The 26,213-nt window shown below is 36.1% G+C and overlaps 1 protein-coding gene and 1 long non-coding RNA gene across 2 annotated transcripts in view; both read right to left on the bottom strand.

Annotated features, from left to right (window-relative positions):
* The window catches only part of SPRED1 (sprouty related EVH1 domain containing 1), a 139,730-nt gene that overhangs the window by 103,053 nt on the left and 10,464 nt on the right, over positions 1–26,213 (bottom strand). The window lies entirely within an intron of this gene.
* On the bottom strand, positions 13,702–15,641 carry LOC123385988. The gene is made up of 2 exons (XR_006599333.1): positions 15,247–15,641; positions 13,702–15,005 (listed from the first exon to the last, which is right to left on the bottom strand). It is a non-coding gene; the product is annotated as an uncharacterized LOC123385988 (long non-coding RNA).

Here is a 26,213-nt window from a genome sequence, read left to right on the forward strand (position 1 = left end):
TGGTCAAGGACAGTGTAAAAGCAGAGAGTGGACCAAAGCCGGAGACAAAGGACAGGTGCGTGACTGCTGATCAGGGAGAATAAAGTCTGATACTACAGACTGAGTAGCTGAGTGATGCCATTTTTCACCCCTCCCACACATGCGCATAAACACCTACAAGCACCACAACAATCCACCCCAGTAAGCTAAGCAGCGACATCTAGTGGACAACAGAGCCGTTACACTAAGCTCTGCCCAACTGGGCCAACCTTCCTCTTTCATGAACACAAATCTCTCCGCCTACTTACTTTACCGACTACAAAGTGCTTCATAGTTTGACTTCTAGGGGAAAACAATGTAATTTCAATTGTATTTCAGTCTGTTTGCTAGTCCATCTATTCACCTATTCAATTTTCTTTTTATTTTTTTCCCATTTCTTTTTCCTGAATACAGAAAGAGAAAACATTTATCTTTCCTTTCAATTTTTATTAAAAATATATTTAATTTTTTCTACTATATTTTTTACTTTTTGTAAATTTTTCAAATTCTATTTTACTTCCATCATTTCATTTTATTCTATTTCACTGTATTCATTTTTTTCAGATTTTCAAATGTTTTCCTTCTTTTTTCTTTTTTTTCTTTTTCCCTACGTATTTTCCCTACATCTTTTTCTCTACATATTCAATGCAATCCCTATCAAACTAACACCAGCATTCTTTACAGAGCTAGAATAAACAATCCTAAAATTTGTATGGAACCAGAAAAAACTCCAAAATAGCCAAAGCAATCTTGAAAAAGAAAACCAAAGTAGGAGGCATCACAATCCCAGACTTCAAGCTGTATTACAAACCTATAATTATCAAGACAGTATGATACTGGCACAAAAACAGACACTCAGATCAATGGATCTGAATAGAGAACCTAGAAATGGACCCATAAACATATGGCCAACTAATCTTTGACAAAGCAGGAGAGAATACCCAATGGAATAAAGACAATGTCTTCAGCAAGTGGTGCTGGGAAAACTGGACAGCGACATGCAGAAAAATCAATTTGGACCACTTTCTTACACCATACAGAAAAGTAAACTCAAAATGGACGAAATACCTAAAAGTAAGACAGGAAACCATCAAAACCCTCAAGCAGAAAGCAGGCAAAACCTCTCTGACCTTGGCCACAGCAACTTCTTACTCAACACGTCTCTGGAGACAAGGGAAACAAAAGCAAAAATGAACTATTGAGACCTCATCAAAATAAAAAGCTTCTTCTGCACAGTGAAGGAAACAATCAGCAAAACTAAAAGGCAATCGACAGAACAGGAGAAGATATTTGCAAATGATATATCAGATAAAGGGTTAGTATCCAAAATCTATAAAGAATTTAACAAACTCAACACCCAAAAAACAAATAACCCAGTGAAGAAATGGGCAAAAGACATGAATAGACACTTCTCCAAAGAAGACATCCAGATGGCCAACCGACACATGAAAAAAATGCTCAACATCACTCATCATCAGGGAAAAACAAATCAAAACCACAAGGAGATACCACCTCACACCTATCAGAATGGCTAACATTAACAACTCAGGCAACAACAGATGTTAGCAAGGATGCAGAGAAAGAGGATCTCTTTTGCACCGTTGGTGGGAATGCAAACTGGTGCCGCCACTCTGGAAAACAGTATAGAGGTCCCTCAAAAAATTAAAAATAGAACTACCCTATGACCCAGCAATTGCACTACTAGGTATTTATCCAAGGGATGCAGGTATGCTGTTTCGAAGGGGCACATGCACTCCAATGTTTATAGCAACACTATCAACAATAGCCAAAGTATGGGAAGAGCCCAAATGTCCATCGAAGGATGAATGGATAAAGATGTGGTGTATATATACAATGGAGTATTACTCGGCAATCAAAAAGAATGAAATCTTGCCATTTGCAACTACATGGATGGAACTAGAGGGTATTATGCTAAGCGAAACTAATCAGTGAGAGGCAAATATCGTATGACTTCACTCATATGAGGACCTTAAGATACAAAACAGATGAACATAAGGGAAGAGAAGCAAAAATAATATAAAAGCAGGGAGGGAAACAAAACATAAGAGACTCTTAAATATGGAGAACAGGGGGTTACTGGAGGGGTTGTGGAGGGTGGATGGGCTAAATGGGTAAGGGGCATTAAAGAATCTACTCCTGAAATCACTGTTGCACTGCATGCTAACTAACTTGGATGTAAAAATTTTTTAGATAAGATAAAATCTTCAAAAATAAAATAAAATCAATCAGCTAACAACTTAAAGTAGAAGACCAAATTAAATCCAGAGAAATCAGAAGAGAAGAAATAATAAAAACCAGAACAGAAATCAAAGAAACTGGATACAGAAAAGTAATAGAGAAAACCAGTAATACCAAAAGCTGGTTCTTTGAAAAGTTCAAAACAATTGGTAAGTCTCTAGCTGGGCTAACTGAGAAAAAAAGAGAAGACACAAATGACAAACAACAGAAAGGAAAGAAGACATTACTATAAACTCCAGATATTAAAAGGACAAAAAAGAAATACTATGAACAACTCTATGCCCACAAATTTGATAACCTACATGAAATAGACACAATTTGCCAAATTTCATACACGAAAAAGTCTGGAAAGGCCTGTATCTATTTTAAAAATGAAGCCAATAATCAGTAACTTTCCAAAACAGAAAGCAAAAGGCTTACTTGAGTTCACTGATGAATTCTCCGGAACATAAAAAAAATATTAAGTATATCAATTTTCTACAATCTCTTTCAGAAAACAGAAAAAGGGAGTACTTCCTAAATCACTCTATGAGGCCAATTTTACCCTAACATCAAACCAAATAAAATCATAAGAAAACTAGAAACCAGTATCTCTCATGAACATATATGCAATATATTAAAAATAGGTAAAAATAATTTACAACAATGTGCAAAAAAGTATTATATACCACCACCAAGGGATTTATCCCAAGTATGCAAAGCTGGTTCACCATTTATTTATTTTTTGATTTTTATTTGAGAGGGAGAGTGAGCAAGCAAGCAGGGGAAGGGGGAGAGGGAAAGAGAAAATCTTAAGCAAGCTCCACACAGAACACAGAGCCTGATTCAGGGCTCAATCCCACGACACTGAAATCATGTCCTGAGCTGAAATCAACAGTTGGACCCTCCATCAACTGAGCCACCCAGGCACACCTTAGTTCACCATTTAAAATAAATCAATTAGGGGTGCTTGGGTGGCTCAGTCAGTTAAGCAGCTGACTCGATCTCAGTTCAGATCTTGATCTCAGAATCCTGAGTTCAAGCCCATGCATTAGCCAGCATGGAGCTGAATACATAAATACAATTTATAAAATCAACTAATTTAATGCATCATATCAAAGGCTAAAGAAGAGAAATCATATAATGTTATGAACAGATGCAAAGCACTTGACAAAATCCAACAGGGCATTCATAATAAAAACTCAGTAATCTAGGGGCACCTGGGTAGCTCAGTTGGTTGAGCATCCAATTTCAGCTCAGGTCATGATCTCACAGTCACTGGGTTCAAGCCCCGTGTTGGGCTCTGTGGTGACAGCTCAGAGCCTGGAGCCTGCTTCGGATTCTGGGTCTCCCTCTCTCTCTGCCCCTCCCCTGCTCATGCTCGGTCTCTCTCTGTTGAAAATAAATAAATGTTAAATTTTTTTTTTAACTCAGTTATCTACAAGTAGATAGGGAATATCTTAAAGAATATCTATAAAATACATACAGCTAACATTATACTTAATGATGAGCAACTAGAAGCTTTCCCTCTGAGATCAGGAACAAGGCAAGGCAGTCTCCTCTCACCACTCTTTTTCAACATGTTGAGGTTGTAGCCAATGCAGTAGCACAAGAAAATAAAATTAAATGTGTATAGATTTCCCAACACTGTACTAGAATTCTAGCTAACTCAAGAAGACAAGAAAAGGAAATAAAAGGCATATAAACTGAGAAGGAAGAAATAAAACTATGTCTGTTCACAGATGATGTGATTATCTCTGTAGAAAATCTGAGAGAATCATCATCTAAAATCTTTTAAAAACTTCTGGACTAATAAGCAATTACAGCACTTTTTTTTCAACGTTTTTGTCTTTTTGGTTTTTTGGTTTTTTTTTAATTTATTTTTGGGATAGAGAGAGACAGAGCATGAACGGGGGAGGGGCAGAGAGAGAGGGAGACACAGAATCGGAAACAGGCTCCAGGCTCCGAGCCATCAGCCCAGAGCCTGATGCGGGGCTCGAACTCACGGACCGCGAGATCATGACCTGGCTGAAGTCAGACAATTAACTGACTGCGCCACCCAGGCGCCCCAGCACTTTTCTATATAATAGTAACAAATAATTGAAAAATTAAAAACACAATACTATTTACATTAGCACCCCAACAAATGAAATACTTAGGTGCAAATCTAACAAAATATATACAAGATCTATATGAGGAAAATTACAAACCTCTAACAAAAGAAATCAAAGAACTACAAATGGAGACATCCTCCATGTTCCTGGATAGAAGACTCAATATTGTCAAGATATCAGTTCTTCTCAACTTGATCTATAATTCAATGCAATCCCAATAAAAATCCAGCAAGTTTTCTTGTGGGTATCAACCAATTCTTAATTTTTTTAAACATTTATTCATTTTTTGAGAGAGAAAAACAGAGTGTGAGTGGGGGAGGGGCAGAGAGAAAGGGAGACACAGAATCCAAAGCAAGCTACAGGCTATGAACTGACAGCACAGGGCCCGATGCAGGGCTCAAACTCACAAACCATGAAGTCATGACCTGAGAAGTCAGATGCTTAACTGACTGAGCCACTCAGGTGCCCCAATATCAACCAATTCTAAAGTTTATATGGGGAAGCAAAGACCCAGAATAGCCAACACAATACTGAAGGAGAACAATGTTAGGACTGACACTACTCAATTTAAAGACTTACTATAAAGTTATAGTCATCAAGTCATCAGTGAAAGGACAAATAGATCAATGGAACAGAACAGCCAGCCTCCAAACAGACTCATATTAATATATTCAACTGATTATCCTTTGACAGAGGTACAGAAGCAATACAATGGAGCAAAGTACAACAAATAGTGCTGGAACAAATGGACATCCACAGGCCAAAAAAAGAAAAAAAGGGAATCTAGACACATTCCTCACATCCTTCACGAAAATTAACTCAAAATGGATCACAGACACAAGTGTAAAAAACAAAACTATTAAACTCCTAGAAAATAATATAGGAGAAAAACCTATATGACCTTGGGTTTGGCAAGAACTATTTAGATACAATACCAAAGGCATAATCCATTTAAAAAAAGAAAAAGAATTGATTAGCTGTGCTTAATTAAAATTTTCTGCTAAAAAAAAGGCACTGTTGAAAGAATGAAAAGACACACCACAGTCTAGGAAATATAACTTGCAAAAGATACAGCTTATAAAAGGACTCCTGTTCTAAATACACACAGAATTCTTAAAACTTAATAATACAAAACAAACAACGTGATTAAATATTGGACCGGGGTGCCTGGGCGGCTCAGTCAGTTCAGCGTAGGTTTCTCAATGTTGGCTCAGGTCATGATCCCAGGGTCATGGGATCAAGCTCCGCATCAGGCTCTGTGCTAAACATAGAGACCGCATGGGATTCTCTCTCTCCCTCTATCCCTCTCCCCTGAACTCACTCCCTCTCTCCCTCTCTCAAAACTAAAATAAAAAACAAAAAACCCAAATAAATAAATACTGGATCAAAGTCCTTCACACCACACCAAAGATACCCAAATGCAAATAAGCATATGACAAGATTCTCCTCATCTTATGTCATCTTATCAAAAGAACAGGATTCCACTACACACCTATTAGAATGGCAAAAACGAAGAACTCTGACAACACCAAATGCTGATGAGGATATGGAGCAAAAAGAACTCTTTAACTGTTTGTGAGAACACAAAATGGTACAGCCACTTGGGAAGACAGTTGGGCAATTTCTTACAAAACTAAACATACTCTTACCACATAATCGGCCAACTGCACTCCTTGGTATTTACCCAAAGGATTTGAAAACATGCCCACAATAAAAACCTGCACGTGGATGTTAATAACAGGTTTACTCATAATTGCCAAAAATTTAGAAGCAAGCAAGATGTCCTTCAGGAAATGAATGGATAAACTGTGGTACACTCAGACAATGGAATACTATTCAGTCCGAAACAGAAATGTGCTATCAAGCCATGGAAAGGCATGGAGGAACTTTAAAAACATATTGCTAAGTGAAAGAAGCCAGTCCAAAATACTGTATTATTCCAACTATCTGACATTCTGAAAAAGCAAAACTATGGAGACAGTAAAATAAGATCAGTAGGTGCTAGGGGCTGGAGGAGTGGGGAGATGAGCAGGCAGAGTATAGAGGATTTTTAGGGCAGTGAAACTACTCTACATCAACACTCTAATGGTGAATACATAGCATTGTACATTTGTCCAAACCCAAAGAATGTACAGCCTGAAAAGTAAACCTTAATGTAAACAAAGGACTCTGGGTGATAATGATGTATCAATGAAGATTCATCCATCCTACCAAATGTACCACTCTGGTAAGGGTTATTGACAATGGTAGAGGCTAGGCCTGTGTTAAGAGTAGAGGGCATATGAGAAATCTCTACCTTCTCTCAAATTTGCTTTGAACCTAAAACTGCTCTAAAAAATAAAGTCTATTTAAAAAATAGGCGGCAGTGTAGTAGATGAATATAAGAAATAATAAAAAAAACTGACTTTCCTATTTACCAATGAGTTAAGAAATCATAACATAAAAAGAGACAATTCACAATAATAAAAAATGTAAAATTACTAGAATAAAAATGATCTAGTAAACCAGGGTTAATATGAAGAAATCTGTAAAACTTTAAAGAAGGGAATAAAGGACTTGAATGAATGAAGACTTTTTGTTTTCTAAAAGCAAAACTCATTATTATAAAGATGATAATTCTATCTAAATTGTATTTATTGGAAATTCAGTTTAAAATATCAACGGACTTTTTTAGGAAAGAAGAAGGTAGCTCAACAAAACAAACGAGAAGTCTTAAGTATACCTAGAGACCAAGAACATTTGAGTGATCTTTAACACCTAAGTCAGGTCATAGGATTCTTGCTCAAAACCCTGCAGAAGGTACATACTTCATTCACGGTAACAAACCCTAAAGAGCCAGTTTTGGACAAATAAAAAAGATTAAATGTGTACAATATCCCTTAAAAAGAAAAACAATCTGGAAAAATTTACAAGTAGCAAAGTTAGAGGTTACCTTTATTTCCTCTTTTATACCTTTATTTCCTCTTTTATAATCACAAAATAATCAAAGTACCTAAACAAAACAAAGCAATCCTAGGTCTAATGATAAACATTTAATAGTAAATATCTAGCTTTTATGATCTGCTTAGCCTATTTTGGGCATTTGTTTAAAGATATTTTCCTTAATTCTGAAAATAACCTTGCAAAATGGTGTTATTCCATATTACAAATGAGAAAACTGAAGTTTCAAAATTTTTAAGTGACTTGCATCATTTGAAAGTGACAGCAAGGATTTAAAACCCATGCCATTCTAATCCTGTTCCCCAACTTAAATAGCTGTGACTATACAGGAAAATAAGGTCACTCTTTACCCCCAGTTTCATTTATGTAAAAGTAAGAAATATTTGGAGTAAATATTCTCTACCAGTTACCTTTTTCATTTTTCTAGGATTCCGTAAGTCTAAATGTAAGCTCATAGCACATACTTAAAAAACAGGATTCCACAATCATGACTCCCTCTCCTATAGAGAAGCTAATCTTGAAGCCTGTAATTCTATCTGACAAAGTAAACATGTCCACCTTAGCACATCCTTTATATAACGCTCATTACCTCTTCATCCACTAGCCCAAAAATGCTCAATAACCCAGTTTACTTAATAGAAATACACTAAAACTTAGAAGATACTTTTTAACTGTGAGCAATCCTGGATTTAAACTGGAATTGTGATTTGGGGAACCTGGGTGGCTCAGTCAGTTAAGCATCTGACTTCAGCTGAGATTATGATCTCATGGTTCATGTGTTCAAGCCCTGCCATCAGGCTTTGTGCTGACGGTTTAGACCCTAGCCTGCTTCAGATTCTGTGTCTCCCTCTCTCTCTCTGCCCTTCCCCACTCACGCTTTGTCTCTCTCTCAAAAGTAAATAAAAATTTTTTAAAAGTTTTAATAAATAAATAAACTGGCAGCGGGGTCCTCATACATGGTAGTTTTAAGAAAACAAGCAAGCCAGTAAGGCCCTTATAAACCTACAAAACATGGTCCCCTACATGGAAAAACAAGCAATGGGGAAATAAAAACTAACATTAAACAAATTTTAATCATCGGACAAGTTATAATCTATAAATTTTCATTTCAAAAGTTGTAATGAGTGAAAGATTACAGTAAAGATGTAGAGAATACATTTCCCATTGACATTAGGAACTAGGTATAGATCAGACTTTCCAAGACTTTCCAAGATTCAAAAACCCAAAGCTAGAACACCACTTACTCATTTAGCAGTTTTTACACCAGACACAGCTGGAATGAATCAAAGATACTATCTATGGCTTCTTGGGCAGAATAAGGAAGCTGAATGCCTATACAGTAAACCCACACCCTTTCTCAAAAGGATCTATTTATGGACCATGTATGCAATATTACAGACCATGGATGATCTCAGTAATGTTAGTGTCCAATGGAATATGACAATTCAGAAAGTATTAAGAGTCAATTACCTAAAACAAGAAGTGAAAGCTTTTTCATTCCGATAGATAGATAGATAGATAGATAGATAGATAGATAGATAGAATGTAGGTTTCATATAGATGCATAAATTTAGAAGTCACAAAATATTTGAGATTAATGGGAACTGACAAATTTTCCTTCGTCCATAAATCTCAAAGTATAAGGTATTTTTGAAAGCTATGCATTTTGTGTTTATACAAAAAATATGCATTTTTCAGAAGACAGAAACTTCAGAAACAAGGTGGTGTATTTAGTGTATAAAAATTAAAAGCATGGACCCTAGGAAGTTATAGGGAATCTGACAGATCTAGACTAACCTGACACACAACAAAGGACTCCTTTTGAAAAAATCCACACAGATGACCAATCCTTCATGTTTCAGTTTGAAAATAACTAACAAGAAACTACAGACTTCATCATATAATCCATTTCATTATTAACCAAATGGCATCATTTTTGTGTAAAACAAAAATTTACATAACCCTTTAATTCACTGTTTCCAGTTTTACTCTGAAGGACAAAAGAGTATCTAAGTATATTCTATATAATCTAAGTATACTCCTAATATTTTATGAGGTTTACCAATTATTTGGAGACAGCTAGTATTTTTCACCGATCAACTCTTCTCCAAGCTCAACCTGACAAGTACCTACAACTTTTCCTCATCTAACCTAGTTTCTAAATGCCTCATCATAGTGGTAGATTATGAATTTATCACAAAGGTTATGTGCGTGTGTGATAGAAAAAATAGTAAAACTTTTAGATATGGATGTTAGGTGATGGGCTAAGCTCACTCACTAGGCAAAGCATTCAATGCTTCCCCTTTAAATGTGTCATCCATTCTATAATTATATTCCTGAATGATGGTAAAAAGATCACAATTTATTTTTTTTAATTTTTTTTAACACTTATTTATTATTGAGAGACAGAGAGAGACAAAGCACGAGCAGGGGAGGGGCTAAGAGAGACGGGGAGACACAGAATGTGAAGCTGGCTTCAGGCCCCAAGCTATCAGCACAGAGCCTGATGTGGGGCTCGAACTCACAAACTGTGAGATCATGACCTGAGCCGAAGTCGGACGCTCAACCGAATGAGCCACCCAGGTGCCCCAAAAGATCACAATTTAAGTAGTTCTTTTAGTTTAAAAGGTGCTAAATAATTTGCACTCATTTGTTTTAAGTGATTTAGTTTTGCAAACAACTGTTTTTGCTTATGAAAGAAAATGTCGTTTGCTGGTCCACAAAGAGAGTCATTAACTTCCTGAGTATGGTGCTCAACCAAATGTCCTAAAATAACCAAGGTTAAAATACAACTTTTTTCATCTGTCATCTATCTTTAGATAGAATAGACCTAACAGCACAACTCAATTACAATTACCACCACAAAAATAATGGAGTAAAAAGAAAAACGAGGACAAAGATGTTAACAGTGATTGTGGATAAGGATACACATGACCTTCATCTTCTTTGCATTTTTCTGTCTTTTAAATTTCTAAAACAATAACAAATAAGCGTTCCCCCAAAAGCTAAATAAACTATTGCTGGAGACCTTCTATTTGACTATCATGAAAATCTAAACAGTGCTTTTTGAGAAACTTTTCCATTGACCAGTTGCTCAAAGGGATTCTGACCAAAAGCATTATTACGCTATCAGAGGCTCTTAACCATAAAAAGGCAAATTATATTATTTCTCTTCCAACTTACATTGGCTGTATTTTAGAAATCAGTGTTGAGTACTAGTATCGATGATTCTTATAAATAAAGAAAAAAGATTACATCCTCAACAAATTATATTCCTTAATAGAGATTGGGGTTTCCATGAACATGGGGGAAAAAAATCAACAGGGGAAAGAACTGAACAGTCACAAAGCCAGTTTCCACTTAGACTGACACAGTGCAACTGCAATATTTGGGGTGAGTTATTTATTTTATCATTCCAGCCCTTAGTACCCTCATCTTAAAAAAAAAAAAAAAAAAACAGAGAAAATAGACCCTATTTAATCAAAATCTTTTCTCATTCTAAATTTCTTTGATTCTATGAAATACTCAAGGCTTGTACAATTTCCCAGGTAGCACACTGTAAATGTTTGTCATGTATTAGTGTTTATTTTATAATATGAACTTTTAATGTTTCTTTGTAATGAATTAATTACTACTTCTATTGCTACTAATAAATAGGCAGCTAACACTTCAGTACTTGCTATGTGCAGACACAGTACCATACTTTACATGGAGTACATTTAATCCTCACAATAACCTTTCAAAACAGAGTTATTATCCTCATTTTACAGAAGTGGTTTACAGAAGTCTAAGATCCCAAAACTGGTGACAGAGCTAGGCCTTCAAAGTTGGTTAAAAGAACTCAAAAGCCCCTAAAGAGGCATACAGGATGGGCTTGTTCACCTCAACATCAGAACCAAGGAACACTCTGAAAGCCTAAACAAAATATGTAAGAGAAACAGTACTTCACATAGTAAAAAGTGTAAACACTGGGTTTAAATCCACTTTTTTTTTTTTTTTCTTTTCAGAGAGTGAGAGAGCCAAGCAGGGGAGGGGTAGAGAGAGAGAGGGAGACAAAGAATCTGAAGCAGGCTCCAGGCCCTGAGCTGTCAGCACAGCCTCACACAGGGATTCCAAGATCACGACCTGAGCTGAAGTCAGAAGCTTAACCAATTGAGTCACCCTGGAGCACCACCCAGAGCACAAGATGGGAAGGGACAGAGGGAGAGAGACAGAGCATCTGAAGCAGGCTGCAGGCTCTGAGCTGTCAGCACAGAACCCAGCGAAGGGCCCAACTCATGAACTGCGAGATCATGACCTGAGCCAAAGTCCCACACTCAACCGACTGAGTCACCCAGGCGCCCCCACCTTATTTTTCTTAATGTTTGTTTATTTTTGAGAGAGCAGGGGGAGGGGCAAAGAGAGAGAGAGACACAGGATTCCAAGTGAAAATGCAAGCTGACAGCAAAGAGCCAGATGTAGGACTCGAAGTCCTGAACCCCAAGATCATGACCTAAGCCGAAGTCGGATGACTGACCAATTGAGCTACCCAAATGCCCCTAAATCCACCGTGTTTTTATTAAGCTTTATAATCTTAAGCAAGTCACTCCATTTAAGTCTCTTTGCTCATCCAGAATATGAGAATAATAATATGAACTTAAGATGTTATTGTAAGAATTAAAAGCAACAACATAAAGCGCTTAAGTGTGATTAGGCAAACATGTCATTTAATGGTTGCGTATCAGTAAAATTATGAAATGACAGTGTACTGAAAGGAGGCACATATAAATAAATATAAATTTAAATACTATATATTTATGTTATATATATTTGTATATAATATACAAACCCCTAAGCCATATGGATAATAAATTAATTTACAATAGCCATACCTGCTTCTCTCTACCCCTTAACTACATACTGAGGGGGAAAAGTCACAGTAAACAAAAAAAATTCTCAGCACAATGTCCCCATAAGACATGTATGCACGTAGTCAAAGACTTCCAATGTCTAGCACACTGCCTTACCCATATCAGGCATGTAATATATATTTTTTAAATTGTAATGACTATTTTCTGCTTTGAAAGTTATACCTATTATTAGCGAATAATTTTCTTGAATATTAGAATTAGATTGTGCCCTGTCCTTGCCAAGAAAGACAAATAACATGGGGCGCCTGGGTGGCTCAGTCGGTTAAGCAGCCGACTTCGGCTCAGGTCATGATCTCACGGCCCATGAGTTCGAGCCCCACGTCGGGCTCTGTGCTGACAGCTCAGAGCCTGGAGCCTGTTTCAGATTCTGTGTATCCCTCTCCCCGACCCTCCCCTGTTCATGCTGTGTCTCTCCCTGTCTCAAAAATAAATAAAAAAACGTTAAAAGTTTAAAAAAAAAAGACCAATAACAAAATTAATGAAAAAGACCAGTATAAAAAAGGAAATTTATAGTAATTTAGGAGAGTAAGAAGAATCTAAACTCTGGACTGTGAAGTCCTGAATTTATGTCCCGACTCTCTATCACATTTCTCTAAGTGTTATGAACAAAATTTTTAAATTTCAGCTTCGTTTTCTTCATCTGTAAAATGGATACCACCAACCTCAGCCTAATGCAATGAGAACACCTAGGTGGAACACAGAAAATGTGAAACTTGATGAGGCTCCCAATGGCCAAATCTGGATCAAAAGAGCATCAAAATAATGACAGCAATGGATTATACTCCATACTGATAGAAATACTTAAATAAATGTAGGAACAAGAGAAAGCTTCTCTATAGAATTCCAATTAGTAACAGCAGAAAGAATGATGGAAATAGAAAATCACCATTTAGTAAATGTCATAATAATTGTTGCAGGCAAAAATCAAGAGATGTTAAAAACAGTGGGCAAGCGTGTGATAACAGAATATTTATATAGTCTCACGAAGTATCTCTTCCCAGAAGATGCTTACTATAAAGAGAATTTACCAGCTGAGAAACCTGGCAGACAGCACCTTAACCAAATGATCAAAGTTCATTATCATCAGTACGGGATATATCATTATCACAGACCTTCTGATCTGAAGCATAAGGACATCATCACTCTACAGCAATGTGGCCAAAAATGCTTAACTTCAATTTCATCACCAGTGAGCATCAGACAAACCCAGAGAAACACTCTACAAAATACCTGGTCAGTACTCTTCAAAAATTTCAAAGTTAATGAAAGAAAAGACTGAAGAGCTGTTCCACATTCAAGGAGACATAAATACTTAATACAATATGTGATGCTAGATTGTATCCTGAACTAGAAAAAGGACATCTGTGGCACTGAGGAAACTTGAGTAATATTTTATCAGTGTTAGTCTCACGATCTGGCTGTGTAAGAGGTTAACATTTTGGGAACCTGGCTGAAGAATATACTTTTATATATTTTTTCTCACTTGTAGGTCTAAAATGATTTCAAAGTGACATACACACACACACACACACCCATTAGAATTTTGTGAAGCAACATATGAGGACTAGCTTAACTTACCAGTAGCTGCAACATCTTTGAATGACAGCCTTTCTCAAGATATATAGGATGGTAAGAGGCAACGACACACCAACACGTTTATACAATCCTTTCACTGCTCCTACCTTGACCTCTCACCCATAAAATCTCCAATTTTTAGCACAAATAACAGAAGAAAAGAATAAAAATTATAGTTCAGTAGGTTAATAACAAGTTATTTGAGGAGTTTGGAACCACAACCGTGTGCTTCACCTAAAATGCCCCTGACTCTTCTAATCAGAAATTTATCTGACTTAGAATGACACATCTCAGGCTCTTGCATTAAAGCCTGACCCCAAGTGGGCTGAATAGTTACAAATTACTCATTTCGAAGCTCTTCCTACAGAAAGAAATGATTTTTAAAAAAAGATTAAAGTCCTACAAATTCTATAAATAATAAAGTATCACTCATATGTAAAACTTTATTTACAATATATGAAGGCTAAATTTACAGAAACACTAAGTTTACAATATTCACCTGATCCTTAGCTTTAAATTAAGACACTAAATCTTTTATCTTTCTTACATAATCTATCTTACACACAAATTTCAGAGGTAATGAGTTAAGACTGCAGCTACTTTGTCACATCACAAGACCACTGAGCTAAAAAGTTAATAAGCATAACACATAAAAATTCCTCTTCAAAATGAAGTCATTATTACTTTGAATAGTTTTCTCACTCTTCTGGGAAATATTATTTTCTCCTAATAGAAAAATCAATATTTCCAAGTTCTTCACTATCAAAAAACCACTTATTTCTAATGTTAGATTGAGAATTCAATGAGGGCAAAAATCCAGATTTTATTTATCTATTTCCCTGCCTACCATATTAACACCTGACACACAGGAAACCTCAAAAATGTTAGTTCTAATCCTTTCTGTAGCATAATAAATACTTGATAAATGTTCGTTATGACTATTTCATTCAATATCAACATTAATGGCTGTGCCAAACCTAAGAGCAATGTAAAATCCAGTAGAGGGACTAAGTCTGATTAATAAGAAATGCTGCAGCATAATGGTCTCCCTGTTTGGTGCTTCTATCAGCCAACCATTCCAAAGCATATGAGTGATTGATCCTTTTGGGCCTGTTGCACTAAAACATTTAACTACCACGAAAATATGCAGCATACACACAATGGATTTGAATTAAAAGATTTTTCCCTTTTTCAGTTAAAAAAAAAAGACCTAGGGGCGCCTGGGTAGCGCAGTCGGTTAAGCGTCCGACTTCAGCCAGGTCACGATCTCGCGGTCCGTGAGTTCGAGCCCCGCGTCGGGCTCTGGGCTGATGGCTCAGAGCCTGGAGCCTGTTTCTGATTCTGTGTCTCCCTCTCTCTCTGCCCCTCCCCTGTTCACGCTCTGTCTCTCTCTGTCCCAAAAATAAATAAATGTTGAAAAAAAAAATTAAAAAAAAAAAAAAAAAAAAGACCTAAACACTGTTTTTACAGAACCTAAACACTTTAACATCTGAACATTAAGTAATACCGTAATTTGACAAGACACATGGGTAATTAGGTGTTTATTATGGCACTTTGTCATTCAGTAATTATTAAGCCAATAAGTTCTTTACCTATCACTAGAATTAAATTTTAGAATAATATTCATCTCAAAAAAAGAAAAAAAAACTCAGTACCTTAAAGGTAAAACAAACAAAAAAACCCATCTATTTAGCATCTAACAGATAATAAACACAAAGGATTGCCTTAAGAATTATCCCAAGGACATTACCTAGAAATGTTAAAAGAAAAAAAAGTCAATCTGTTTAAGAGATGTTATGGGGGCGCCTGGGTGGCGCAGTGGGTTGGGCGTCCAACTTCGGCTCAGGTCACGATCTCGTGGTGCATGAGTTTGAGCCCCACATCGGGCTCTGGGCTGACAGCTCAGAGCCTGGAGCCTGTTTCAGATTCTGTGTCTCCCTCTCTCTCTGCCCCTCCCCTGCTCATGCTCTGTTTCTCTCTGTCTCAAAAATAAATAAATGTTAAAAAAAAAAAATTAAAAAAAAAAAAGAGAGATGTTAGGTACAAAAGCTTATGTGGAGATTAGTATACATTCAAGTCCACTCCAGAATTCTTTTAGCTGCTTAATGCATTTAAAATATTCTGTGAAAAAATAGTTAATACAGAATTGTACAATGAAATAAAGCAGCATACTAAGTTGTTTCACATTTTATACTAAAAAGAGAAAAACAGATATAAGATTATTCTAAAATTAAAATGAACTGTATAAAAAGAGGAAGAGGAAGTCAAATATAAAATATTAGAGCCAAAAATGCTACAAATCATCTGAACCATCTTACTCATTCTAGCAACAAGGAAAACATCTTTTTAGGAAACAGCTTTTTTTGTTTGTTTATTTTTGAGAGAGAGAGCAAGAGAGAGCACGAGCAGGTGAAGGGCAGAGAGAGAGAGAGAGAGAGACAGAAGATCCGAAGCAGGCACCACACTGATAGCAGCAAATCCGATGTGGGGCTTCAACTCACTAGGGTAGGCCTCTGAACCGAGCCACCCAGGCACCCGAAGAAACTGCTTTATTAAAGGAAGACCACACAACAAACAATGCTAACACAATAATATAAGGGTAGAATTACCAACACTCACCCTCACAAGCACATATAGGCCAAGGGGCAGGGGAAAAGGGATAGAGAATATAAATGCACAAATATCAGTATTTTGGAGAAGTAAGTACATCACATCAGTTAAGAGGCTGGACTCTAGCCTGACCTCACCAATCTGAATCCCAACTCTTTTTTATTTATTAGCTTAACCTCATCATGCCTCAGTTTCCTCATTGGACATAACAATTCCTCATTGGACATAACAATACCTACCCAATAGGGCTGTTGTGGGATTAAAACAATTTATTAATTCACGTATTTAGAACAGTATCTGGTACATAGTAAGCACTGAAAAACATTTTAGCAAAAATCATTAGACCACAATCAAGTACAATTTTATACCTGGTCTTTTATATTGTTAGTAAGAGTACAAAGCAGAACTACTCTGGGACATAATTTGGCATTACCTTGTAAATTTAAAATTCACAACATATCTTACAATCAAACTATTTTATTCCTAAGTATATAATCAAGAGAACCTTTAGCACATATGTATCAGAAGCATTTTATAAAAAATTTTCACAGTAAGTAATATTCATGATAACAAATATCTGGAAACAACTCAAATACCCTTAAACAAGAGTGTCTAAATTGTGGTCACTTCACACGGTGGAATGTTATATAGCAATACAAATGAATAAAAATGTATACCAAAAAATTGGATACATCTTAATACCATTGAGTATAAATAAAATCAACAGTTTAAAAAATGAACTTCCAGGAGTTGACATATAAGTAAAACATATTCGTTTTGTTTAAGCATACATGTATATAAAACTTTTTCTTTTTCAGGGTGCCTGGGTGGCTCAATTGGTTAAGCATCTGACTTCAGTTCAGGTCATGATCTCACGGTTCATTAGTTCGAGCCCCACACATCAGGCTTGGGGCCTAGAGCCTGCTTCAGATTCTGTGTCTCCCACTCTCTCTGCCCCTCCCCCATTCATGCCTCCCCCAAAATAAACATTAAAAAAACCTTTCTTTTTCATTTTATTTTTTTTAATTTTTTTAATGTTTTATTTATTTTTAAGAGAGAGAGAGACAGAGAGACAGAGTATGAGCAGGGGAGGGGCACAAAGAGAGAGACACACAGAATATGAGGCAGGATCCAGGCCTGCCTCTGTCAGCACAGAGCTCGACGTGGGGCTCCAACTCGTGAACCATGAGATCATGACCTGAGCAAAGTTGCACACACAGCTGACTGAGCCACCCTGGCGACCCAACTTTTTCTTTTTTAAATAGGAAAAAATGGTCAACACATAACTCAGGATACAATAACCTCTGAGAAGAAAGAAGTCAAGAAAATATGATAGATGCACATTAGGTAAATGTTAGTTATCACTAATGCCTGATTCTTGGATTGTACTGTATTTATCAAGTAAATGAAAAATTAAAGTAATAGGCTACAGAGGTCCATACATAAACCAATGACGACACTATGAACCAAGATAATATACAGTCCAATTCTGTCCACCAAAGTTTTTTAAAAAAGGATTGACGGTTGTATGTCAACTACTTTGGAGTCAAGGATTAACTGAGGGCAATTCATGTTTGACATACGGCAAAATGCTTAATACACGTTAGCTACTGTCAAAAATGGTATGCTTTATCAGTTATTACTGCATAAAATACATTTAAAAATGTCAATCTCTGAAATAATACAATACTGTATATGTTAACTACACAGGAATTAAAATTTAAACATTTTGAATCTTTTCTCATTTCTAAACCAACCTCTTTCCCATTTTGTCAAAGCAGAAGCCATACCTAAAAAAGACCCAGACTTGCCTCAGCAAACTAGTGGCACAGCAAGGCTGCTGATTCTCTACCAATCGAATCGTCCTTCCACTAAATCAGTATGTCACAAATTTGTTTTTGTTTTGACATTCACAACCATCATCAACTTTTTGCCTTATATGTGATACCACATGAATTAGACAAAAAATGTTCATGAAAGGTTTCAATCACTACAGCCAATTTATAATATTAAATCCATAAATAGATGGTAACTATGAAATTGAATACAGTACAAGCCAAACACTATTGGCTGTCTACCAGAGATTGAGGTTAATGTTATTCCTTATTAAACACATACACACATACTTAATTAAGATGCAAAAAGTATTGAGAAAAGAATAACTTGTCAATTTAATTTAACACCATGTTTGTGAAACTAAAATTATCTTACATACCACACTTTGGAAAAAGCTTATACACTACTTCAGCTACCTCCCTATTTAAAAACAATTAGAAATTTCTTCAATAAACTGGAGAAGACTGAATCAAGAGTGTGTCATTGTTTTCAAAAATTTGCTGGATTGAAAGTTTAGAAATGCTAATACAAGAATTACTAGTCACATGCGGCTATTTAAATTAAATAAAATTAAAAATTTAGTTCCTCTGTCCCACAAGCCACATTTTAAGTACTCAGCCAAAGAGCCACATAGCGGCTACCGTATTGGATAGCACAAAAAGAATCTTTCTACCATTGCAGAAAATTTTATTGGAAACTATGCTTTAGATTGTCAAAGGATTCCATTAAGGACCAAATGGTAGCAATTGGAAATAAGGAAAATTTTAAGGGAGAAAAAAGTATCTTTCAGTAAAGTAATAAAACCAATTGGAAAGAACAATGAGAGACAATTAATTAAAAACTAGTAGTAAAAATGTTTTTTTCTCCACAATTCCTTTATAGTCGGATGATTTCAAAGGCTGGAAATATACTAAAGCAGGCAGGAATTCCTCTGCAACTACAATAAAGTTGTTACTGCAAACGAGGAATGAACTCAAAAACAGAAAATAAGGTTGAGACTGAGGCTATATCTGAATGCATATTGGCAAACAGTGCTTACTGTGTACCAAACATTGTTTTAACATGAGTTTATGAAAATTCTTAAAATTACACTATCCTCATTAATGAAGCAATAAGGAAAGCATGCTCAGATAACAGACAGAATATCAATAATACCTATCTTTTTAAACTAATGAGTCTTGTATAATGAATTCTCATTTACCATCTCCTGATCGCTTAAAAATGCTCAGGATCGACCTCCTTCCCCTACATGATCTCAACATCCTTGTGAATTTATCACTTTGTTGCAAACAGTATTCTAAAAGGTCACTTTTCTAATCCATTTGATACATCACTTAAATGTTCATGGTCAGATTTTAACTACGCAGATATTTTGCAAAACTTAGCAATATATATGTTATATAACCTTTCACTCAGCTAACACACATTTTAAACATCTCATGTAGCTAGCACCCAAAACAGGCCCAGGCTCATTTTCCTTAAGCTTTCTTCCTCTCCCTAAAGTTTGCTAAAAACCTTTTCTTTTGTGTGACTTCCACTTTACCTCCCTTTTTTATTCCAATCCTCTAGAAAACCCTCCTTTTTTCCCTGTAAGTACATCAAAATTCATCTGTAAATAAATCTATTTACTCACAATTTTTAGGCAAGAGTTTTTATGGATGAGAAACGATTACTGTCTTCATTAGCACGGACACTAGAAGATTTGTTCTAAGTCACATAAGTAAATGGTAAAACCGAGACTAAAATCAGTTTTCTAGGCAGCTTTGCATATTTTCCAGAATGCCAATTAGCATAATTCTATTCTTTCAAAATAGGTAATTCATAGTCTATATAAATTGTTATAATCTACTTGAAGTTTTTATAGAAATAAATTTAAAATTTAAGATCACTTCAATATACTTTTGCCTTTATAATACTTTTACTATAAGTAAGTGCACAAATGAAAATTTTTCTTTGGGTAATTTCCTGTTGTCTTCCCAGTTTCCTACAATTATATTTTTGTTTTGTTTTGTTTTTGTTTTTGTTTTTGTTTTGGGGGAGGGAAGAGGGACAGAGAGAATCTCAGGCAGGCTCCAAGCTCAGTAAAGAGACCAATGTGGGGCTCAACCCCCACAGCCCTAAGACCCTGGGATCATGACCTGAGCCAAAATCAAGAGTTGGACACTCAGCCAACTGAGGCACCCATATGCTCCTGCTTGTATTGTTTTTGTACTTCAAAAAGTTTATATTAATTTTTGCTGGATCCAAATGTTCCTACTTGTATGAAAATGGCAGCCACTATCATTATAGTATACAATCATGCCCTTGACTCAGGAGCAACACCCCGATGTACCTCAAATGCTACCTCTCACCAGAGTACAATTCCTCCTAGGAATGTGACACACAAGTTAGAGACACCTTAATGCCATAGAATATAAACATGCAAAGACTAGATGGTTAAAAACTTTCCATTTTTCTCTAATATAATTAAAAACATTTAATACTGGAAATACAACTATAGTATTAAAATGCAAGATTCACATGAATCTTTGAGATAGTCTACTAGATTTTAAAACAATTACATACTTTTTTAAGACTGCTTTGGGATGCATTCTCTTATCATTCAGGATATTTCATGAAAAAATCTAAGAAGGATATAACACTTATTATCTATAATCTAGCTACAGCAATTCAAATCTGAATTCCCCTGAAATCCCTCACAACTTGACCTTGAAATACACTCCCTTGAGGATCCTATGCCTTTCAGTATTATCCCTTATTTTCATGAAATAATAAGCTGAACATAAACATCAATCTTTTGTACCACTAAAGAGATACATCCTCAGAGGACACCCCACATACACTGTAGTTCAGAAGAAGAGATTCTTAAGATCTTGACCAGCATTGTTTTTTATATAGAATAGGGGGTCAGAGGGTGGAAACAAAGGGGTAGAGGGGAGTGGGAGATACAGGTTTCCAGTATGAAATGAGTAAGTCATGGGGATGAAAAGCAAAGCATCGAGAATACGGTCAGTGGTATTATAACAGCACTGTATGGTGACAGATGCTAGCTGCACCTACTGTGGTGGGCAGAGCATAACAATACAGAGTTGTCGAACCATCATGTTGTACACCTGAAATTAATGTACTAACAATGCCTGTCAACTATACCTCAATTTAAAAAAATAGAATACACGGGGCGCCTGGGTGGCTCAGTCAGTTAAGTGTCTGACTTCAGCTCAGGTCATGATCTTGCGGTTTGTGAGTTCGAGCCCCGCATCAGGCTCCGTGCTGACAGCTCAGAGTCTGGAGCCTGCTTCAGATTCTGTGTCTCCCTCATTCTCTGCCCCTCCCCCACTCATGCTCTCTCTCAAAAATGAAGAAACGTTAAAAAAAATTTAGAAAAAAACAGAATACAAAATCATCTTCTGTCATCACAGTATGTCTAATCTGCTCTACGAAATGGTGTATGTACATGAATGCATGTATGTATTTACAGTATGTCAAAAGGTATAATGTACTTTTTGCTATCACAGTCAAAAGTTTAAAAGCCTGTTTTAGGGCACATGCTCTGGAGTCTTTTGCAGGTACGTAATCTTTGCCAAATTCCTTAACTTTTTTTGCTAAGCCTCAGTTTCCTCATCTTTGTAAATGGAAGTACAGTAATGGTAGTAACATTTAAAATGGTTGTTACTGGGGCGCCTGGGTGGCTCAGTAGGTTAAGTGTCCGACTTCAGCTCATGTCATGATCTTGTATTCATGGGTTCAAGCCCCACATCAGGCTCTGTGATGACAGCTCAGAGATTAGAGCCTGCTTTGGATTCTGTGTTTCCTCTCTGCCCCTCCCCTGCTCACACTCTCTCTCAAAAAATAAAACACTTATAAAATTTTTTTAAAACACTTATACTCTTTAACATTGTTATTTCCCTTCTGTAAATCCATCTTAAGAAATTAACAGAAGAAAACAATTATATGCAAAAGAGATGCTCGTTACCATGTTATTTATAAATTTTTTTTTAACGTTTTATTTATTTTTGAGACAGGGAGAGACAGAGCATGAACAGGGGAGGGTCAGAGACAGGGAGACACAGAATCTGAAAACAGGCTCCAGGCTCTGAGCCGTCAGCCCAGAGCCCGATGCAGGGCTCGAACTCAGGGACTGCAAGATCATGACCTGAGCCGAAGTCGGCCGCTTAACCGACTGAGCCACCCAGGCGCCCCTACCATGTTATTTATAAAGGCAAAGAGCTAGAAACCAAGTTTCACTAATAAGAGCTGTGTAAACTTACAGTACAACTTGATGAAATAGAAGCATTAAAATTATAATAATTACTAAAAGAAAAACTATGCATAAGCATAGAAATTCTTTTAGTGTATCAGGTGAAAATGAATAATAAATATTTGTATGTACACTAACAAAACAAGTAAAAACTGTATGTATGGAACAAAAGCAACTGAAAATTGTGCTGAGTTTTTTTATTTCTTTCTTTCTTTAAAGTAATTATTGCTCCTTGTCCTCCTCAAAACAAAGAAAAGTCAGTGTCTTAGTCCATTCAGGCTTCTATAACAAAACTGCACAGACTGATTAGCTTATCAACGACAAAAATTTATTTCTTAACAGTTCTAGAGGCTGGGAAGTCCTAGCACAAGGCACCAGTATGGTCAGCTGAGGACCTTCTTCCAGTAGCTGTGGACTTTTCTTCATTGTGCCCTCACATGGTAGAAGGGGCTAGGATCTCTCTGGAGCCTCTTTTTTTTAAAGGCACAAACTGCATTCAGGGAGCGCTCCACCCTCAAGATTTAAGCACCTGTCAAAGGCCCCACCTCCTAACATCATCACCTTTGAGGGTTAGGATTTTGACATATGAATTTGCAGGGGGACACAAACATTCAGACTACAGCAGTCAATTAAAAGGATTCAGCTTAGTTTCACTGTTTTCTTCCTACTACCTAGATCACTATTTGAGACAGGGTAAATGCAAAAATGGGGCTCAAAGTTAGCCAGTAAATGTAAGTCAAACTATTTTTCTGCGACGTATGTGGAGGCCTTGCAGACATTACATAGGTTCAGACTCAACAGCAATAGGGTCTATACGACATCAGATAAATTTTTTCTTTTTGGCTCACTCAGAAGCTAAATTTGCTCTCTCCAGAAGTATCAAAATGATGAAAAACAGGAAAACTAAAGTGTTTAGAGGCCAACTTCTCTCATTCATCTCTGCCTCTCCCCTTCCTTTTTAGTGATCATAACATGGAGTTGAAAAATATCTTAATTTGATACATTTATTAAACTTATTTGTTATATTTTCTTAACTTTTACTAAGCTAATTAAGCTTGGGTTTTTTGGATTAAATAATTCTCAAGAAAAAAAGTATATGCAATTTTCATCAACATATTTTTAAGTTCCTGATTTATGTTCATTCAAGGTCTTGACTCATGAATGTCAAATTCATTCCTAAACCAAGTTTAAGTAATTACGTATCTAAAACTATTTTTAATTAACAAGTTATAGTTTCAGAATTATAAGCTAATCAGTATACATGAGAATATAAACAGATTTTTGCTTTAGTTGTTGGTGACTAAAATGAACATAAGCTTACAGACCTTAGCTGTCCAAATTCAAGTTAAGATACTAAATCCAAAGTAATGAACTGCTAATTAGCAGATTTAGCCTATCTCACCTATTAAATAGAAATCTTAATTTGAGTACGATTGCAAAAAATTAAGTGTCTAAATCTTTAATAAGCTGAAAAAAAACTTCCTCTCCCTTCTCTCCCACAAAAGTAGATTTTATGCCTTCCATACAATATTTCAAAACTCCTGCAATCAACTAAGATGACTTTTTCCATTGCAAATGACAGAGATGTCAAATCTACTCAGACTTACAAAATGTGCACAGGTTTTAAAATTGCTTTAATAATTCTAGAAGTACACTCCTTGTATCATTAGTTGTATTAAGTACCGAACAAAAAACTGGCTAGAGCCAGGTCTTTGCCCTAGTGTCTTACCCAATACTAGTTAATAATCCTCTTCTTTCATTCTTTGCTCAGAACATAAAAAAAAAATGTTCACAACATAGATTCTTGTATTTTTTGCTTGTTGGAAGTTTTAAATTTTAAGTTTTTCCACAAAGCTGCTTTTTTTTTTTAACATTTAATCTGAAATACAATTATTTCCAGCAGGTCAATAATCCTTTTTAAAATATAACACTACCTTAGGCTAAATGAAAATGAGCACTGATTATTTCATGAACATAGTACCTTTCTACTCAAGAACTGAAAGTCTTTTTTAATATTCTCTTATCTCTAGTCAAAAAATGTGTGTGGAGCAGGCGGGGGAGGTTACTTTGCCTTAACATCCCTCCAAAGTAGGGATGTTTTTATCCTGGTTTTATCCTGGTTTTTTATCCTGGTTTTACCCTGGTTTTACAGATGGAGAATCAAGCACAAAGATTTACCAAAGTCTTAACACAACAGCCAGCAGTAATTGCAGGAGCATGTTAATTGTGAACACCAAGTTAATTATAGAAATTTAGTGAATTTTGTTTTGAAAAGGACTTTCTACCCACATTAAGGCTAGAGTACCCCCCCTAATATAAAACCTTCTGCCAAAGACAGTATAATGTATTTAGATAAAACCCTACGGTTTCTGTCAACATCTTGATTAGCCTCTTAAAAAACCTTAAAGTTCTCAGTAAAATCCAAATCTGAATAATTTATTCAGATGTCTATCTTCCCTTCTCTAACTCCCAACATCCGTAATTCCCAACATCCCTCATTCCCGATAGGATCACTGTTACCTGAGATCCTATCATTTCCAATATTCTCAACTCCTCCCAGCTAAGCCCTTTGCTCTCTTCTCTTTCTCCCGATGGCACCCTCCTTCTTCAACTTCCAATTCCAAAATCCTTATTTCCCTCTCTTCACATGGTAAAGGCAGATGTCAGCATTCATACTCCCACTCTACGTCACTCATACCACACATACGTTAAATACATTGGTGCTGGCTCAAGATTCTTCTCCACCTCAACTCCTAATACCATCCAACCCAGCAACTTAGAACAGCCATATTGTTGACCTTTTTAATAAATATTCTAGCAGATCCTGGCTCCTCTACCCCAACAACCTGTTTCTACCTTAATATTCTTTAACCTGTCATTACTCTGGAGTCTGGCTTCTCTGACCAAAATCTACCTTTCGATTTTTTCCACTTCAACTCTGCATGCTCTTTAACTTTACCAAAACTTCTAGTCCCTCAAAACAGCTATCACTTCTATGTGTCTACCGATCACTTCGACCTTATCTTTTTCGTTAAAATCGAATCTGGTGGGGCGCCTCAGTGGCTCAGTCAGTTAAGCAACCAACTCGATTTTGATTCTGGTCATAATCTCATGATCTCATGGTTTGTGAGATCGAGCTCCACGTGGGGCTCTGTGCTGACAGTGTGGAGCCTCCTTGGGATCCTCTCTGCCCTCTCTCTGCTCCTCCCCTGTTCATACCTTCTCTCTCTCTCAAAAATAAATAAATAGATAAATAAATAAATAAATAAATAAATAAATAAATAAATAAATATTAAAATAAAATAAATAAAATAAAATAAAATAAAATAAAATAAAATAAAATAAAATAAAATAAAATAAAATAAAATAAAATCTGGCCGTTAATTGTATGAGGTACAATGTGGTACAAATACAATGCAATTTGAATCTCAGGTCTACCACTTACTCCCTTGTGTGGCTGTGGGCAAATTACTAAACTGTTCCTAAGTCTCAGTTTTCTCCTCTGTAAACTATGGATAATACTTAGCTCACATGGTCATTAGCAGGATTAAATCTAGCACAGCTTCTGACAAGCAGTAAGAGTTCGGTAGACTTCTCTTTCCTGGACCTTGTTCTGCCTTTTACTCAACCTTTCCTTAAATGCTTTTTTCTCTTCCTCTCCACTACTAACATCACCCCATCCTACAATAATCTCAACTCCCACCTCCCCCACTG

The sequence above is a fragment of the Felis catus genome, chromosome B3 (assembly GCF_018350175.1).
Source record: "Felis catus isolate Fca126 chromosome B3, F.catus_Fca126_mat1.0, whole genome shotgun sequence".
In the NCBI taxonomy this organism is placed as follows: domain Eukaryota; kingdom Metazoa; phylum Chordata; class Mammalia; order Carnivora; family Felidae; genus Felis; species Felis catus.